Source organism: Crocodylus porosus, unplaced genomic scaffold (assembly GCF_001723895.1).
Source record: "Crocodylus porosus isolate Cpor-Errol unplaced genomic scaffold, CroPor_comp1, whole genome shotgun sequence".
In the NCBI taxonomy this organism is placed as follows: Eukaryota; Metazoa; Chordata; order Crocodylia; family Crocodylidae; genus Crocodylus; species Crocodylus porosus.
This window is the reverse complement of record NW_017728943.1, coordinates 25,171,787-25,191,812: the sequence shown is the minus strand read 5'-3', so window position 1 is coordinate 25,191,812 and position 20,026 is coordinate 25,171,787. Positions and strand designations below refer to the sequence as shown.

General features: G+C 45.1%; 1 long non-coding RNA gene across 1 annotated transcript in view; it reads right to left on the bottom strand.

Moving 5' to 3' along the window:
• The window catches only part of LOC109319455, a 21,381-nt gene extending 11,454 nt beyond the window's left edge, over window positions 1–9,927 (bottom strand). The window contains exons 1-2 of the long non-coding RNA XR_002103509.1: window positions 9,833–9,927; window positions 6,400–6,405 (exon numbers count right to left, since the gene is read on the bottom strand). This is a non-coding gene — a long non-coding RNA (uncharacterized LOC109319455). The remainder of the gene's footprint in view (window positions 1–6,399; window positions 6,406–9,832) is intronic.
• Window positions 9,928–20,026: the final 10,099 nt, after the last annotated feature.

Sequence of the window (20,026 nt, the reverse complement as noted above, 5' to 3'; positions counted from 1 at the left end):
CCAGGAACTCAACTTCCTTCATATGCCTCTGGTATCGTGAATTGGTCTGAGAATAGCGATAGGCCTCTTGCTTTTGGTAAACCTATGGTCATTGATTTCCTATCACTAAATATACCGCTACCTGCAGATCTGCTTGTTTTTAATAGGCTTCCAGGATAGTTAGGCATTCCAGTAGATTATTAGGTTATGCTTAGGGTTTTTAGGAGTAAATATTCTCAAGTGGCCTACATATTCTCTTTTGGGTGCCTCAGTTTTGGGTGTTCCACCTGACAAAAGCTGACATGCCCAGGTATTAGAGATATTGACCCTACTTCTGTGACTATGACTTTCTATGGCATCACATTCCTGTAAGGCAATGAGGTTGCAAACCAGCAAGGGAGAGGGTCCTGAGTATAGAAGATAAAACCCTTTCAAGAGCTAGACCTAGGCAGGTATTCATTCCAATGAGCTTCAGGCCAGAAGCTATACTAAAGAAAATGCCAAACTCAGTATGCTGCTCAAACACACACAACATACCTGCTCATTCCCTCCATTACACACCTGGATGCACAGCTCACCCACACAAAAGCTATTTCTCCTGCAACCTGGGAAGGAAGTCAGACACTGATATATTTTTTTTTGAATAGGTGGGAAGCAGTGATATATTGTGACCATATAAGCAGGTAGGTTAGGTAGGCAGAGTGAGGCAAAGGTGCACCTGAACCAGATTTCCAAAGCCTGTGCAGTAATTCCATCACACTGCCAGGCTTGGATGAAAGAACACTGCCTCAGGTGTTGAATAGAATGGTTGGAGGTGTTTCGACTGGCATCTCTAAACCAATAATGGTGGGTGCCAGGGAGGGTAAAGAATAGAGGAAAGAAGATCACTCTAGAGATACCTTTGCCACTGCCAGAGATAGGATACTGGGCTAAATGGATCATTGGTTTGACTCAGTATGGTGCTACTTACCTTCTTTGCAAATCAAGACAGAGACCTCTAATTGAGTTAGTGCCATGAGCAAAAGCAGTACAGCGAGCAGAGCAACAGCATAGCTCTATCTGCTACACAGCTCAGCTTATACATCTTGTTCCCACAGGTTCTTTTGTAGATGATTGAATGGATGGGAAAAGGAGGAAGACTTTAGCAGGAATGTTCAGCTTTTGCTCAAAAAAGCTAAAAGCTGGGGTGAAGACAAAGTCTTCAGCAAAAAACTGACAAAAAAAATCTAAGAAAAAATTATGAAAAATAAAAAACCAAGGGAACAGTTTTATGAAAAATTTCTTGTTGAAACCCCCAATTTTCCATCCAAATTTGCAAGGCCCTGGGCATGTTCTTCTGCTCAGCAGAGGGACAATAAAAAGAACAAGCATTTTCAACTCACAAATCTCAAAACTCTTTATAACGTATATCAGTGTCTTATTGATGTTATGTATGAGGAAACAGAGGCACAGAGTGGGGAAGTGACTTGCCTATGGTCATCCTGCAGATCACTGCTGGAGTTGTAAATAGGACCCAGGTGTCCCATGGATGTCATGGTTCCTCTTCAGCTGAGCATTATGATTTCCAGGTTTAATTCTGTCTTTTTTTTATTATTATGGCATTTAGAGCTGCAACCAACTTGGCCCTGGATGCTGGAACTGTTACAACACCTGAAGCTCTGCAATTTTGCTGTTTTTTGTTCTCTTTTCTCTGTGTTATTGCCTTAATCTATTTGGATCAGTTCTCTGTAACAGGCTTTTTAGTTCCTATTTTGATTTCAGCCATCCCTTTCAAGCATAACACCCATTGCCCATCCTGGCATTCCTCCTTGTTTTTACAGACTTCCGGCAGTTCTAGCAGTGCTATCTCCTCTTTTTTGTTTATTATTTTCTTCTTATCTCTTTCATCTGCAGTGAAGGTCATGCTAGGTCAGTCTCTCTCTGTGGTTTTACTACCCACTGACTTCCAAAATGCCAACACCATGTTTAGAAATGACAGTTAAAATTAGGGATCTGACACATTCACTTTTGTTTTGGAATTGGGCTCCTGGTGCTGAAGCACAAATGTTACACGAGTGCCAGCCCCAGTGTCTGGTATGACACATCACATAGAGATAAGGTAGAGTGGTATTTAATTAAAAAATGCACCTTTTGAGGAATACCCATCTCCAGCCCTAAATCAGCGGTGTGGCTTGGGACCTTGGAGGCTGTAGAGGCAAAGCATATAGCTAGGTTCAGAAAGAGACTAGACAAATTTATGGATGATAGATCTGCTAATAACTATGAAACAGAACAGTCATGGATGTTTCTTCTAGCATCTCTATACTAATGATTGTGGATGGCAGTAAGGGTAATGGGCAGGGGATAGATCATACTAGATATAACTGGTTTAGTGTTCCCTCTAAAGTATCAACTCCTGCTATTGTTAGAGACATGTCTATTTGTAACACAAGGAAGAATGGGGCTGGGCCCACAAAGAATCTTTTAACCCCCTCTGTTATTAGAAGGGGCTATTAAGTGTGTAACAACTGGATACTTGGGACAACTAAAGTGAAAACAAGAATGGGAGTGTGGGTCAAAGGTTAACAACGAGCGCTCTAAGGGGAGACACCAAGCAGAGCATACTGGTCAGTGGCCACTGGTCCTTAAATAAGTCCAAGGAGCTAATGGACACTGTCCACTGAAACTGCTCAGAGATGTGAATGGATGAGGAAGACAGCCCCACAGTCACCAGGAGGTATCCTTGGCTAAAGCTTCCTTCTTGGTCTGGAAGATGGCTAGCTTAATGAGACCGGGAAGAGGTTGACCAGAAGGTCCCAGGACTTGGTGTTGCCATGGATGGGGGTGCATAGGCAAAAAGGTATGGGGAGTAGTGCAGCCAGTACCTCAGCAAGAGGTTCTTAAAGAAGCAGAAAAGGGGCAGCAACGTGGCACACTCAAGGTAGGCATGTGCCAGGGTTTCCCTCTGCTAGCAGAAGGAGCAGGTGTTGGAGGTGTCTTTCAAATGCACCAGATACACATTTGTGGTAAGGGCTCCATGTAGAAGCTACCAGCTGAGGTCTCTAAGGACCCTTGTACTTGTCAAGGGTGTCCAGTCATTTGGTCTTGGTGGGATGTGAGGAGTACGGAGGAGCACAAGCATGTAGATGTGGTGACAATGGGATATTTAGAAGTGGACCGGACTGGTATCTCCCAGCTTACTGAGATGGTATAGTAGGGACTACCATGGAGCCTACCTGGGCAGGGGTCCCACAATGAGCTCTGGGGGACTGAGGGACACTGGGAGGTAGGGATTGCCGTTACACAGGACCTGCTGGACAAAAGTGTCCAGCAAGGCAGTTTTGACCTGGAGTATGCACCAGGGTGCATGCGATGTGGGCAGCCCCATGCACCAGGCCAGTGCAGATGGATTTATCCACCCATGCCTGGCATAATCCAGGAGGTCCCTGTTATGGGTAATATTGGTCAGGACCATCTTTCAGCACACCTAGGGCACATCCATTGCTGGTACCAGGAACTGCAGGTTTTTCAGCAGGAGCTCAGCACAGGCGGATTAACACACAGGTCCGTGAGAGCCAGGCCCAGGCGCCCCTAATTGGCAGGCCCCTTACTGGATTTTCAGGAAGCCTCAGAGGTAAAAATGCTGCTAGTCATATCAGAAGTCTCAGAGGTGGCAGAGAAAGGTGTGTCTGATGGGGCACCACACCACCTGGTTATCAAAACCATACAGGACAACCCGTAGACCTGAAGGTGAAAGGTTTGGGCCTGACTGTGGAAGCAGACCAGGCTCTGCCCCTTCTTATGGAAGGGGAGGTTCAGGACACCTGCAAAGCCCCACAGTCATCCTGGTCTGAAGAACCCCATTATTCATCTCTGGAGACTGGCCAGGAGCTCTGGGGGTATGGACAAGGTGTTAAAGCTGAGCCACAGCATGGACTGGATGAACTGGTTGATGACTGGTGCCTTTCTGCAGGGAGAGAGGCACTGGAGCAACCCTGCCCATGTCTGCAGCGGCTCAGACACCCTGCTCTCCAGCCGGTGCCAAGGAGGGGTGACTGGGGGACAGGTTGACCCCCAGGAAGAGTAGTGAGTCCATGCTCCAGCAGATGCGCTGGACTGCATATGGGAGCAAGCTGTTGGACAAAAGGATACTGGGCTAGATGGACCATTGATCTGCCTCAGTATGGCACTACATACACTCTTTTCTAAAGTGATGGTACTGCTGTGCCTTCTCCAAAAAGCCTCAAGGCCAGAATGCACAGGCCTTTGAGCTTTGTTACACACTAATTTTAGGCAGGTCAGGGAGCTATTAACTCCTGGATTGTCCACACATTATGATGAGTAAACAAGTTTTAAGCACCCTTCAAGCATCTGGATGTAATGGCACTTTAAGGCAGGTTTATCTCTTTTCCGTGTTACCCAGCTCATGTTCCACAAATATGTGTCCACTCCCCAGAGATAAGCCACCCAAGCTTCAGTCCTCCAACATCCCAGGATGCAGATTCTCTTCCTTTCACCCTCCTGTTCCATGTGGACAGCAGGCAGACGTAGCTCCTAGTCAGGCCCCTGCTTGCCAGTTCTCTAGTGGCAAGTCACAGCTGTGTAGGTCGGGGACAGTCAGAGAAGGTTTTTAGCTTGAGTGTGTAATTACTCTAAACTCAAAGTAACACTAATACCAATCAACATTTGACAGGCTTAAAGTGCAATTTTAATTTTTAAAGTGCAGACCTTTACTCAGTGACTTCAGTTGTGCAAGAAGAGGGCAGGATACTCCAGGCCCAAGGGTCCAGAACTGCCGTTCTCCCAACTGAAATCTTTATCTGCCTGTGAGGTAGTAAGACTAATTTTTCAGAGATATGGCTAGCCAACACTTTCAAGATTAAGTTACAAGCAACAATAAAAATTTCAATTACAGGGTTATTTTTGTGGTGATCCCAACTCTCACCTGCCACATCTTGGTGTAAAAAAGATTTCTATCAGGAGGGTTGAATTTTAAACACCACTAGATAACCAGACCTATGTTAATTTCTCTTGTGGCACTAAACTCTTGAAACGCAACTCCATGACAATGGAAATTATGCAATTCTTATTATTAAAACTCACCGTGATCGTTTTTTTTCTTTTATTTGTTAAATTATAATTTCTTTTTCTTTTAAGGTAACTCAGATCTCTCTTCTCCAGGTGCTAACAGACAGATTCGTCAGACTCCAGTAAGTATAATGTCCACTCTTTATCAACAAAAGTAAACTAAAAATAGGATAACAAATAAAATGAACAGAAACCCTTCTGAGATGCGGATGCTTAATCCACTTTTCTCTTCGGGATATAATATCGCTTGGTCAAATCTAATGTGGAAATGAACTTAGCCTGACCGACTGTTCACTAACAATTCACTAATATGAGGCATTGGAAAAGAGTCGAATCTTGAAATGGTGTTTAGTTTGCGAAAATCTACACAAAGCTGGAGTAAGCCATCAGATTTAGGCATGGCTACTAAGGGACTCCTCCAAGGGCTTTGTGATTCAGTGATCACCCTCTGTGCCAACATTTTGTCTATTTCCCTTCGTATAATGTCATAACCATGATACAGGATTCTCTGCCATTTCTCATGTACCATTTTACCCTCAAGAGTGATAATTTGGTGACTTACCCCTTTGTATATCCAGAAACTTCACTGAATACGTCCCAAAACTCTTTTACTAGTTGTGATAATTGTATCCTCTGCCCCTCATTCAACTTCACTCCTAGGCAGACCTCCTTTGTTACGTCCCGTCCTTCTTTACAATTGGTATTTATCCTTTCTTGTATGGAGGCAGACAATAGGTCCTCTCCATAACTTCAACAGGTTGATATGGAAAACATTTTTCCTTTCTTGTATCCTGACCAGGCCACTTCATAATCCACTAGGTCAACTTTCCTAATAATCTCAAAGGGTCCTTGCCAATTAGTGAGGAATCTACTAGTAGCATTTGGAAGGAGTACTAAAACTTTCTGTCCCACTTGGAATTCTCTCTGTTGCTCCCCTTAGTCATATGATTTTTTTTGTTTTGATTGAACTGAAGGAGATGGTCCAGAGTGACCTCCCTGATTTTTTGTAACCATTCTCTCAGTTCCTTTCTACATGCTGACGGTTGAGGGCGAGTGGGTTCAACTCTCTCCTGACCTTCCCTTACCATATCTTGGAGCACCCTTGTTTGGTGTCCACAGACTAGTTCGAATGGGGTGAAACTTAGTGAGGATTGTGGGGATTCTTGCATTGCAAACAACAAAGGTGGCACTAACAGGTCCCACTTACAGCGTTCTTCTTGGGCACAACAATATCACATGCTTTTTAATGTGCCATTAAACCTTTCCACCAACTCATTCGCCTGTGGGTGATATACAGACATCCGCAGATGACTAATTTTAAGTACACAACAAAGGTTGGAGATGACATGGGACATAAAACTGGTCCCTTGGTCAGTGATTATTTCTTTAGGGATGCCGAATCTCATGATCCACTTCATTAATTGGCCTGTAACACATTGTAAAGATATTGCTTCTGGGAACTGGGTTGCATAGTCAGTCAATACTAATATGAATTTGTATCCCATGGAGCTCCTTGGTAAAGGCCCTACTTCATCTAATGCTATTTGCAAAAAGGGTTTAGACACTATGGGCATAGGTTGTAGTGGGGCCTTTGGGGGTTTCTTTAGGGTGACTCATTGGCAATTTGGACAGGCTTTACAAAAGTCTTCTACTTATTCATAAAAATGGGGCCAAAAATGCCACTTGGATAACCGGGCTTCAGTTTTGGGAATTCCCGTATGTCCTCCCAATGGGCTTTCATGAGCCAACCCCCAACAGAGGGACTCAGTAGGGTTGGGGAATCAGGAGTTGAATGATTTCCTGCCCTTCCTGTGGGCTGGCTCTAATTCTATATAGTAGGTCTTTTCTAACTTCAAATTGGGGTAATGCTCAACACCACTCGGGGCAGATTACCTGGTGTTAGTTCTTAGCCAACTCAGTCTAGATGATGGCTCAAAATGCATCCTTACTCTTTTGAGCCTCTCTAATATGAAGATTGCTCAAGAAGCGCTTGAGGTCCAGTCCTTCTAGATCAACTGTATCCTCGGATCTGCTCCTATCATGCCCAATAGGTCTTCTTCCTGAGCCCTTACTGCGTCCAAAACATAGTAAATTTCATCCCAATCTAGACCTAACACCATTTGGTGTGGTAGGTCCTCTGACAATCCCACTGACATATATCCCATGTAACACTGAGGACTTTAACCCAGTACCTCCTCCTTAGATATGTGGATATTTGCCCATGCATGCACATCATCTTGACAGCCTTTTCTTCTGTGGTTTGGCAATCAGGTGCCAGATCAGCCCATATTAGAGTCTGTGCACATGCAGTATCAATGATGGCTTGTAATCTCTTACCCCCAACTTGAGTCCAAAGAGTGAGTTTCTTCTTCTTCTCTTCCCTGTTACTTTTCCCTATGCTATAATCCATCATCTCTGTGTGATCATTGTCTTTCTGGTCATTCCTATGGGTTTTCACTTCAAAATGAGAGTCCCCTGATCAAAATCCACCTCGAGGCATGATGTTGCACTCCTGTGCCATGTGCCCCAGCCTGCTGCAATGAAGACAGACAAGGTGACTTCCTTGTGCCCGGTAAACTTCCTGGGTTTCTTTGTGTTCTGGTTTTCTTTGTGTGTAGTTGAACCCACCTTTATCTTCAGCCAGTTGCAAAACTTCTGCCAATGATTTTGGTCTGTGGCATCTCACCCATCTCTGAATATTTTCATCTAGGTCCAGTAGAAACTGCTTTAACAGTATCTGATCACAGATCTCTACCTTAGACAGCTCCCGCTGTCTAAGCCACTTCTCTAGTAAATTAGCTAAGTGTTGCAGTAATACTCTCGGGAATTTCTCTTCCTTCTTTTTCTTCATCCTGAACGTCTGGTGGTATTTTTCCAGGTTGATGTCCAGGCAATACAATATTTCCTTTTTTACTTTATCGTAGTCACTAACTTCTCTCCAATTCATTGCTCAATATGCAGCTTGGGCTCTCCCAATTAGGAGCACACCCAACTGCCCTGCCCACTATCTCCAGTCGAGCTGTGATGCTAATGCTGCTCACTCAAAACTTTCCAGGAAGCCTTCTGGATCATCTTGGGGGGTCATCTTGGGTACTTTGAGTTCCACTTGGTTCCTTCAAACCCAGACCTGCTGTTGTAACCATTTTTCTTCTAAGGAAATTTGCCTCGCAGACTTTGTTGCTGCTGCTGCAACAGCTGGCCTACCAAATACAATGTCTGCTGAAGTGGATAAGGATTTCCCATCATGCCCCCTGATAGGTCCATGCCAAAAATGTCAGGTCATTGTCAAGTTGCCGGCCAATGCACCACTGTGAGGTAGTAAGACTAATTTCTCAAAGATATGGATAGCCACTGATAGATAGAGGAGAACAGACAGTTGGGTGGCTGAAAGACTCTGAGGAGTCTTTTTGGACAGAGAGGCTTTGGCTGAAGAAACATTTATGTGTACGTGGTGTCAGAGCCGTGATAACTACCCAGAGAGTGAGGACTAATTGGGAGGAGTTGTCTGAGCCCTACAGAAGCAAGTAAAACTTTTCCTTTGATTTATGTAAAAAAAAAAAAAAAAGGCAAAAATTGAGCTGAAGAATACTGAGTGTTACAGGTTCTGGAGACTGAAGCCCCAATGCAGATAGTTGCTTGAAAAGTCTGAAGGCCATCCGTTGTTTGTTTGTTACATCTTGAAGAGAAGAGTGAATTAAGCATCCTCATCTCAGAAGGGTTTCTGCTTACGGTTATTCTTGCTGGAGGAAATGCTTTTGCTGTTTCCTGCAGAATAACACCCACCTCTTCAGCTGCCCAGGTCTCCCAGGGGAAAATGAATATATAAATCAGAATGGGAGACTAGACTCCAGGACTTTTATACAAAAGTAAACTCAGATAAAGCAGCACAGTTGGTCCACATGGTCCTAAGAGAAGATGTTCTGATATTTTGGGCCTAATCTGAGGTGATGTTTGACCAGACAGCAGAAAGGTGTGTAGAACAGGGGAAGAATGACCACCTCAGACAGAGTACTGAGATCTCTTATATCTTCCACATTGTTCTATTCTGTGAAGCTAGGGGAGGTGGATATGGATTTTGGGAGGGGTAAGAGCAACTTTAGTCTGTGGTTGGCTGGTTGAATTGTAGTGAACATATAGTTGTCTATGTGGTCAGAGAGAAGGTGGGTAGCGAGGGAAAGTATATGGTCTTCAAGTGGAGAGCCTGGTCATCCAAATCAACCCACCTGCATACTACAAGTGACATGAAAAGAAACAGGCAGGGGAACAAATTCCTTCCCTAAGAGTGTGTCTACACATGCATTAGATCCAGGATCAGTTTACTCATGAGTAAACTACTTGCGAGTAAATGCTCTTGGGTAGGCGTTTACATGTGCAGAGAAGCAGGAGCATATTTGTTGCTAATGGGCTCCTGTATACACCACAGGGTTTAATTCTCATTAAATATGTTTATAAAATTTAAACTTTTTTATTTTGGAGTGTTACATCAGTGTTTGCATGCACTAGGGTTTCGAATGAATTAAGCTTTTGAGTGTTGCATCAGTATTTGCATATACTTGTTTTTTGAACAATTCAGCCCGGTCCCCAGCTGGTGCTGCAGGAGAGTGGGATGGTCCAGGGCTTCCCTCCAGCCTGGGGACCCCCGCCACATGCTCTACCGTGCAGCTGTAGGAGCACAGAACCAGCAAACAGGACAAGAAAAGAAAAAAAGATAACAGCAAAAGCAATACGAAAGTGGAAGCAATTCAAAGGAGTGAACTACAAAAAGTTGCAGCACCATCTGATGGACAGAGGCTCATTACATGTCTTTGAGTGCCTTTGTGTCTGCACGCAATGAATCCATGGACGCAAAGATTTAATTTGCAGTGGACCAAACTAAACTATATCGGAGGAGTTTTACTTTAATGTGCCAGAAAGACTTTTAAAGCATCCTTAAAATGCATTTGTGCAAACAGTCGTGCTGTTGCAACTCAAGAAAGGGCAAAAAATGTGGCATGTACAAAGGCTCAATGGTAGCAAACTGCTCCTGCTGCCTGGGGCCCTGCAATAGGCCCCTGCCAACACCAGGGAGAGCTCTAGGTTCCTCCTAGGGGCTAGGCCAGGGGTTGGCAGTGAGCACTGGGCCAGGAGACAGTGGGAACAATGTCCCCCCACCCCAGCAGCAGGGAGCTCCTGGCCTTGGCTCCCCAAATGGGGCAGGGGACTTGGAAAGAGCTGCAGGGGAGAGGCAGGTCCCAACCCCCTGCCCTAATCCACACTAGTGGATGGGGCAGAGGGCTGGGACCTGCCCCACCCCTGAAGCTCTTTCCTATCCCTGTGTCTTGTTCACCTGATTGGGGCATGAGGCTGAGACCTGCCCCTGACTGGGACTTAACAGCTCCTACTGCATGATCCCAGGGTGGGAGCTGGAGCATCTGTTCCCCACCCAGCTCTGTGATAGGGGATCTGAGTGGGGAAGAGGCTGGAGAACTTGTTCCCCACCCAGCTCTGCAATCACAGAGCTGGGTGGGGAACAGGCTCCCCAGCCCCTGCCAGCAGGTAGCTCCCAGCACCAGCTTTGCAGTCACGGGGTCAGCACTGGGAGATTAAGAGTTTATGAAAGCTCCCTGCCACTGGGACATAATCCCTGCCCAGGCTACTGGTGGCAGAGCTCACCCTAGCAGCAGGCAGCTCCCAGGGGCTGGGAGCAGTCTCCTTTTCCCTGGTGGCCAGCTGACCAGCAGCAGGCTTGCTCCCAGTTAGGCATCTACATGAGCGCTACTGCACAGTAACTAATCGCAAGTACATTTGCTATTTGCATTTGCAAGTAGCAAATCTACCCATGATTAGCAAAGCTTACTGTGCAGTAAGCACCTGCATGTGTAGATGCATATGCTTACTGTACAGTAAACTATGCTACTGCACAGTAAAGCACCTTGTGTAGATGCACCATAAGTACAGATTTTCTCAACTCCTAGGAGACTGAACTGTGGAACTGGCAGCCTTCTCTGGAATAATGAGGGCAGGGAGGGTAGGTTTGTCCCTTAGACATGTTTTTAATGCTTTTGAACACATTTGTAAATTCTCAACTAAAATTTACAAATGACATATGGATTCAGTCATAAGCATCCTCAGCTGGAGACGGATAAATGTTGACTAAAGAGCCATTCCTATTTTTTGAACAAACAGGGAAATCCACATTGCCTTCAAGTCAGGACAACCAAACATATTGGTTAGAAAGTTAAAATATTTCACTTTGTGGAGATTGCTACCCTTCTTTCCCTGTACCCCTGCCTCTGACTGTAGATCTGCAAAGCTGCTGCCATGTTCCCCAAGTGTTACAACTGCACAAATACAAAACAATAAAGGTTTGACGCTGTGTGATAACTTATTTGTGCACCTACAATGTTTCACAGGAAGACATTACCCTATAGAACATCACTGCCTTGAAAATGTGGCACTATGAGTCATTTAGCAGGAAACGCAGTTCTCTTTAATATGCTGTCCTGAGACTCAAGGTGAAATAAGAATGAGAACTCAGTGTTACTATTTTAGAGGGTAATTGGGAAGCAGTTAGCAAATTGTAGGCAATGCTTTATACTTCCATCCCTTTAGATGTCATTGAAATGAGATCCTAAATCAATAATATTGTGCCCCAGAGAGGCCTGGCAAGGCTAAATTAGCATAATATCATGAATGACAGCTTTACCTATTTGTCTGACTTTATGTCAAAAATAAGGCCCGCAGTTGAGACCCAGCCCATAGGGCCTCTCAATCTGGGTTGATGGGCTACCAGCAGGCACTGGAAATTGAGGAATGTGGCCTGCTACAGAATTGGGTGCCCTTTGGGCCCCAGTGGGCATAGCCATCGGCAATGAGCTCTCTCTGCTGCCTCTGGACCCCTCACTGCCACCGATGCCGCTGCCACTGCCACCAGACCCCTTGCTGCAGTGACCACTATGGTAGCCCTCATGCCCTACCCAGGCTGAATCCAGTCCACAAGGGGCCACACAGCCTGGATCCAGCCGGGGTCCTCTGGTGAGTTTGATGCCCCTGATGTAGAGGAACCATAAATTATTATTTCATGCATCCAAACTATGCAGAGACCTCACCATTTTCGATGCAACCATACCATCTTCACCAAACTTGTTTGTCAGGTTGAGAGCAGTGTTTCTCAACCTACTTAGGTGGCCCGTTCTTTGAAGTAAAAACTGTTACCGACTTCCTTATTATTAAGGAGTTAAAAAACCCAACAACCAAGCATCTGGAATAATAGTCCCCATACCTTACCTCAAAATCTGCCTTCTGCCCTCTACCCCCACCAGCACCACTCTGAAATCTTTTCTTTGCTTCATTATTGTAATGAATTTTTCAGTGCCTCAAAACACTTTTGACTGCCTTTCACAGCTTTTTTCCAGGGATTATGGCTCACCAAATGAAAAAACACTAGTTTAGGGGAACTAAATCTGCTAATAAACCATCCAGATTGAGTGTTTATTTTTACTCTCCCGGGAGGAAAAAGTATAAGGGTGCCACTAAAGTCAGTGGAGCCATTTCCTTTCTCATGAAAGCCATCTGCACCTCTCTGGAAGGAGCCCTTTAGTGAGCAATGGCTTGTTTGAAACCTCCCTGCTTTTGTAGGCTACTTACATAAGAAGTCAAAGCCAGCCTACATGGATAAACTCATGCTGTTTAAAAGAAATGATTGAAAACATCAAACCTATGGTATGGGAATTCATGGGCAATTACATGCTTGTGAATATAGCTTTATCTCCACCTGTTCATTAGGTACTTCTGAGACCCCCTTGTGTCTCTAATTTCTGTGGGAGAGATTTAATTACAGCAGAGTTCTCTGCAGTGATGTTTGTCAGACACTTCAGTATCTCTGGGCATCCCTGCTGGGTTTTTGGTCGTAGCCATGTTGGTCTAAGGACATGGGCAGGCAAGCTTCTTTGAGTAGATGTGATATCTTTTATTAGACCAACTGAGTAGTTGGAAAAAAGTTCTTGGCAAGCTTCAGGCATAGGAAGTCTCTGCTGTTCTGAGACTGCAAGGAATGAGAGAAGCTGAAGTGTGACAGGCTGTCTGTGAAAATGGAAATGGCTGAAATTAGGCAGAAAAGGAGGGGAGGGGAGTGTAAAAGGACAGGTCTGACAGGTACCTGGTGAATCAGATGTCAGGCAGGTTGTATTGTGTCATAAATCCAATGTCTATATTGAGTCCATGATTTTTTGTATCCAGGAGATTTATGAAGCGAGTTTGTAGGCTCGTCTGTGAAAGGTGTGTTGTAAGTTCCTTTTGCGGATCGGATCTCTCAGTTCTAATCCTTCCTCCCTTCCCTGCTTTACCTTTTGTTTTTCTAATTGCTACCTATTTATAGTTTCACTGACATCCTGTCACACTTTTGGCTTCTCTCATTCCTTGCAGTCTCAGAACAGCAGAGACTCCCTATGTCTGAAGAAAGGCGACTGAACCTGAAACCTTGCAAAGGACTTTTTTCCAACTACTCAGTTGGTTTAATACAAGATCTCACAGCTACTCAGAGACCCTTTTCTGCCTCTTGGAAGCCCTAGCATTTGCTGAGAACACACCCAGTGCTGTGCACCTCCCCAGGGTGCAGATCCTTCCTTAGCAGGCAGGCAGCGCAGGGGCAGCAATGGCTCCTCCCTTCGCACTCTAGCTTCTCTGGTTCTGTTTGTGCTGACAGTCCTAAAGACAGCGGGTGCTGATCTCAGGAGAGTGCAGGCAGTACAGGAGAGTAGCTCTCTGGAGGCTGGGACTGTAGTCTCCTCTTATCCCTGTATCCCTGTAATAGCATACAGTACTTAGTGCAATGGGCCCATGACTTGGCTGGTTTTTATGCTGAATGGCAATATAATTTGTTAGCAACAACAAAAAGAACGTCTGCTTCCTGTCCTTGTGGAGAGGCCAGTGCCTATTGCTCATTTTTGCACCAGAAGGCCCAGTGGAAGACTTTGGAGAACAGTGGTAGGGGTGAGCTTGCTTGGTGGGCAGTAGTGTGCGGCATGATCAGCAGGGTGCCTCTAGGGTGGGCTACAGTGGAAGTGAAATCAAGTAGTAGAGAATCTGTCCTAGGGATGTTTGGGAGGAGGAGGGGTGTGCAGAAACCATGAGGAGCAGGGAGGAAGGGTTCTAATGTCTTGCTTTCTCCTGAATAAGATTTTTCTAAGAGCAGGGCTCTGCTGGGTAACTTTTTTCTTTCTTAAGGCCACTGGCATCCCTTCTCCTAGGGTCCTTACTATCTAGACTACTGCTCCTATGAAGTTGTCTGCATGGACTTAACTTTATATCAACCACCTGCCCAATTCAGTGGAACTAGTCCAGGTGTTGAAAATAAAACAAGAGCATTCATAAAGCCTTGTGGAATGAGGGTCTGCGCTAGAGCTGACAGTTTGTTGTGTGTGGGGGAAAATTTCATTTCATAAGCACCTGACAATACTGTTTTCTTAAATTTAAAATAGGCCATATTTTATGCATGTAAATAGTAAACTGAAAACTCCTGCTTTCTTGGCAGCTAGACAGTATGGATATGAGAGATATTCTAGGTAGAATGGAATGTAACGCAGTAGAGTACTGTAGTTTGGGACTGATGTTGTCTTTGTGGTTTTTTGTCCAAACATGGAGTCCTTTGGCCACTAGACTGCTGATTGCCTTTCAAAACTTCAGTAGACTGAACTGTAACAATACTTGAACAAAGCGACTTGATCGCATAAGCTAAGCCTGCAGAGCAGAACACCTGTCAGACAGAACTTGTGAAAGCACCTCAGTGAACAGCATCTTTTCATTTTGTTTCAAGGCCAGAAGAGGAAGATTTCTTATTTTTGCAGTCTTAAAACCAAATCTCCTAATTTGATTTTTCATTAGTTTTCTTCATATCTGAGTAATTGGGTGTGCTCAGTATACTCTCACACAAGGCCCCTGCTCTGAGGAGAACACTGTGTCCCAGAAAAAATGAAAACAGCTACAGAACAGAATTAAAAGTGAGGAAAGGACAAATGCTCCCATTATTTATCTTTGATTTTTCCCACAAAGAGCAGTACTAGGAGACAGAGGTAGGTTCTTTCAGTTAAACACTGATGTGCAGTAAAGACCACATACAGCTTTTTTCACATACACTTGCTGCCTGGAGATATGTCCTAACAGCAAGCTAAGCCTCACTATTTGCAAAGGCAGCCAAAGATAAGGAAAGCTGGCACTCTCCACTGTGTACTTAGGAGACAATCATAGGTGCTGGCTTTGGTTTTTGAAGGCGGGTGCTTTTTTTTTGTGCTTGAGCCCCAGGGCACCCACAGAGTTGGCACCTATGGAGCCAATCCTCTGCCCTACCCAGCCCAAGGAACAAAGGTAAGCAATAGGTGATGCATGAAAGATGCATCTCCCTTGAACCCTAGAGCTGCTGCAATACTGCCTTCTAAAATGGCGGCAGGGAGCAGGGAAGGCAGCCATCTCCATTGTGTGGGACTTCCCCCCGATTGTGTACAAGTCCTGGGATCTGCATAACAGCCCTGTGCGATAGAGTTGGGCAGGCCTGGTTCCACTCCTTGCTACTAGATACAGCTCCTGGAGCTGGCTGGAGCTGCATGCCACCGGGCAGCATGCACCAGCGCAGGCCATAAGCGCCCTGAGGGCTTGCTGTCTGCTGCTGCCAGAAGCAGAGGCTGTGTGCCATGGGGGGGTAGTGTGGTGGGATCCCCATACCCTCCAACCTCTCTCACAACCCCCCCACACAACCACACCTCCTCAGAAAGCCCCCACACACCCCACCCCACACCAGACACCCCTCCACCCTCCCAACCACACCCCATACACTCCCTCCCTCCCACAGAATTTACAAGACTAAGGCTTTAATTTTGAGCTATTATGCAATTGCCTCTATATACACTATGCAAATGCACATAAATTGGGACAAAAATATTTTTTGTAATAAAATTAAAATATGTTATAGGAGATGTTTGACTTTTAGTATATGCTTTTTTTCTGGTTCTGAGATGGCACCCCCCCTAAAAGGAGTACTTCTGGGGGGCAAGGGGAGGGACTTCTGGTGGCAAAGGTCAGGGCGTGAGATGCCCGGTCCCAAGAAGGCGAGTGGGAGGCAGGGCACCTGTCAAGGGATGGGGCTACCATTGAGGCCTTTGACAGCTCACCCAAACTGATTAAGCAGCCCTCCAGCAGAAATAATTGCCCACCCCTGATCTAGTCCAACCCCCTGCTCCAGGCAGGATCATCCCTGTCTGAACTATCTTATTTAAGTGTTTGTCTAAGCTGCTCGTAAAATCTCCCAGGACTGGAGACTGCACAGACACTCCAGGCGTCTGTTCCAGTGCTGTGTTGCTGAAGCGTTCTATGCACTTCCATTCCTACACCGCACTGAAGAGCAGTGGGAGATGGGCTTGTGAAGGCCAGATTTTTAAAGATTCCCTGTTATGTATAGACGTGGATAAGTCCTGAACATGATTTTAAAAAATGCCTGAGCACTTAACTGGCATTGATTAACTGGCATTGATTTTTAATTGGAGGGAGTTTCTGTGTGCAATGAAAACACCACCTTGTCTGCATGTGTAGATCCTACATATCTCTGTAAATAAAAGGGCACCAGTGCCCAAGTTCCTTTTGAAAACGGGACTTTGACCCTCATGCATAGGTCTTCACTGCAGCCAACTGGGACTCTCATCAAGTCTCATACCATTCATGAAAAAGACCATCTGACCTGGCACTCACAGGTGGGTAGCTCTCACCAGGCGTCCCACCAGTCCCCCTGAGGGGCATGTTCTCCTGCAAAGGATAGGGAAAGAATCCTAATGGGTCTCAGCACAAAGAGCCATGGGATCAGCCCTCCAGGCACATGATCCTCTCTTCATGAATGAAGGATAATGAAGACTTACCTGGGGCACTGTGCCCAGCTTTGGGCACTGGTCTTCAAAACAGAGATGGACAGATTGTAAAGAGTAACTAAAAATGATTAGCAATCTAGGAAACATGATACTGTGGGATTTTGCTTGCCTTTGAAGCAAGGCATATTATAGGGTTTTGGTGTTTCCAGTTTTGTGTTTTGCAGTTGTGATGCTTTGGAAAGGAGTTGGAGAGGATGAGTTTTATGACACTCTGGTTAAATGGTTGCCCACAATGCATGAGACTAGATTCAATGTCCCAGAAAGCCCCTTCCACTCCTTTGTTCCTATTTTGCCGTGTTTCATACCTGGTCAGGAGCAGAGACAGTGAAGACACAGGAACACAGTTTGGATTTGCTATAAGGGATATACACATCAGTGTTAGAAAAAGCTAGGAACCAGTCACTCAGAGTTACTGTAGCGGGAAGGCACACTCTTAACTCCCTCTGGGCTTTTTTACACTGTCTCCAGCTGTGTTGGGGGGAGCACTGCTGTGAAAACACATCCTATTCCTGTAGGGATAAAAATTTATAGTTTGGAGACATTCCCTAATTTGGAGAAGTTGGGAATTGGGAGCTGGTACTTCAGGGAGCAGCTAGGTAGGAGCCAGTCAGAGAGACAGACAAAGGGTATGCAGACGTTGAACACTGCTTTACAAATTAGAACATGGTGTTTTGTTATCATTCATGTATGCCTATGTTTATTGAACCCAGTGATCACTACGTGGTGTCAAGAATGGCAAATGAGAAAAAACTTAAAAGAAGTTGAGATCCAAACTGAAACAGGCATTTGAAACCAAGAGCAAATGCAGAAACACAGCCATGTAGAAGGACAAGGGCCTCTGTAAGTGATCTGCTTGCTCAGTCAAGTAAATGGACAGTTAGTCATGTACATTTTGCAATCTCCACCTGCTTTTCTGATGTCAGGGAATATGGCAGAGAACTGAAGGGCATTTAGACAGAGGTTTGAGTGGTACCTAGCCACAGGGACAGAAGAGAAAAATGGCCAAGTCAGCTCCTTAGTTGTTTTGCATATTGTGGGGGCGGGGGAAGTTCTGGCTGTTTATAACACCTTTACTTTTGAAGAAGGCCAAAATAAAGCAGTTAAGTAAAATACCATCCACATCTGAGTACTGCATGCCAAAAAAGAATGATACTGTTGAAAACACTGATTTTTTAATGTGCAAATGAACAACAGGACAAAGTATGGATCAGTATGTTACTTTACTAAAGCAACTGAGTAAGAACTGTGCTTTTGGGAACTGACAGAATCTCTAATTAGAGATAGGACTATTTGTGGCATTGCAATACTGCATTATAAGAAAAAATACTGCATAAAGGAGACTTGTCCCTGTAAAGACTATCCAAATGTGCAGGGCATCAAAAACTGGGAAGACCCTGGCTGCAGAAATAAAGACACCAAAAGGAATCATGCATGCGGTAGGGATGAAAGCATGTGGCCAGAAAAAAGCCAACTCACAGGGTGGAATTTTCCACTTGCAAGAAACCGCCTCACACTGTGGGATTTTCTTGTGACAAGGAGCACGCAAAGGGAGAGAAAGCTTATAAGCCAGGGGGTTCCCAACCTGTTTATGCTGTGGACCAGCAAACCACGGACCAGAAGTGACTGCAGGCAGACAGGCAAACTGCAGACCAGCAGTGTTTTTTGTATACTCAGTATAAAAAAGGGTTGGCTGCCAGTCTGCAGTATGCCAGTCACTTCCGGACTTCCGGTCCATCAGCCAACCCTCCTGCGGACTGGTAGCCAACCCTTTGCGGCCCAGTACTGGGCCCTGGCCCAGGGGTTGGGAACCCCTATTATAAGCCATGGAGAAGGTGTGGTAAGCAACATGGCCCCGAAAGCTGCGTTGCATTTGGAAAGCTCTGTTTTAAGCATCACAAGAGGAATGATTTTGCCAAGTCCTGCAGATCCCAAATACATAAACCTGGAGTGCACACAGCTGAGCATATGCTGAAAGAGGATTAAAAAAAAAAGTTCATTGATGATGTGTAAGTGCTGACAGTAGGAGGCACAATCCCTACACTGCTGCTGCCCTCCTGCTGCTATGGGGCTGCAGCCCTGTCAGAGCCAGAGCTGCTCACCACCTGGTTAGTACAGAAATCCCACTGCTGCCCTACTGATGCTGGGCCTTGGCTCCACCTGGGTTGCAGTCCTGTGCCCCATGCCCCACCATTTACACAGTAAATTTACAATCTGAGGGGGTCACGTGCCCCTCCCCCCATGGCCTCCCAACGTGTCACCAATGAATATGGTAGAATCAGGCAAAAATCAGTGAGAGGGACTGGATTCTATCAGTGGAAGTGCAAGGAACAATGGTTTCGTTTACATTGGAACCAGAGCTCAGATTAACATTTTACCAGAGCACATATATAAAACATTAAAACTGAGGCCAAAAGTGAGTTCAACAAGCATACAAATAACTGTCTGTTCAGCAACAAATATACCAATGAATGGGAGGTACACTGCTTGCATCATATAAAAAAACAGAGTGGTACCTTGGGAAGTGACACCAATTTTGGGTCTGGCAGTTTGTGAGAAACTGAATCTAGTCAAGTGTGTGCTTGCAGAAGAAGTTACAATATCCTGATAATCCTCTTGGCTACTGTAATCCAAATCTAGACATTCTTCTTAGGAAGAAACCAATCTTTTGAGAACACAAGAAGCACCATGTCTCTCTGGGAGGAAATGTACCTACAAACACAAATACCGTCATGCAGAAAGAGGAAGTCAGTCTCACTGGTCTGTAGCTAATGAACTTTGTGCTATGTGCAGAAGCACAGCTCCTAAAACGCAAGTCAGTTGGATCCCAGCATAAGGAATCAAATCTATCAAGATTTAGAGGAAAAACTTCACATGAAAAAGAATTCAGAAACTTCCTGAGTCAGGGAAGAAAAATCAAGCCTCCTGAAAGACAGTTATTTGTTAAAACAGCTACAGAAAAGGGGGAATAGGAAAGTGAACAGGAAGGATGTACTCCAGATGGAAGAACTAGTAACCTAACCTCTTCTCTGTAGGTTGGTAAAAATTTCATAGATTTCATAGACATTAGGGCTGGAAGGGACCCCGGAAGATCA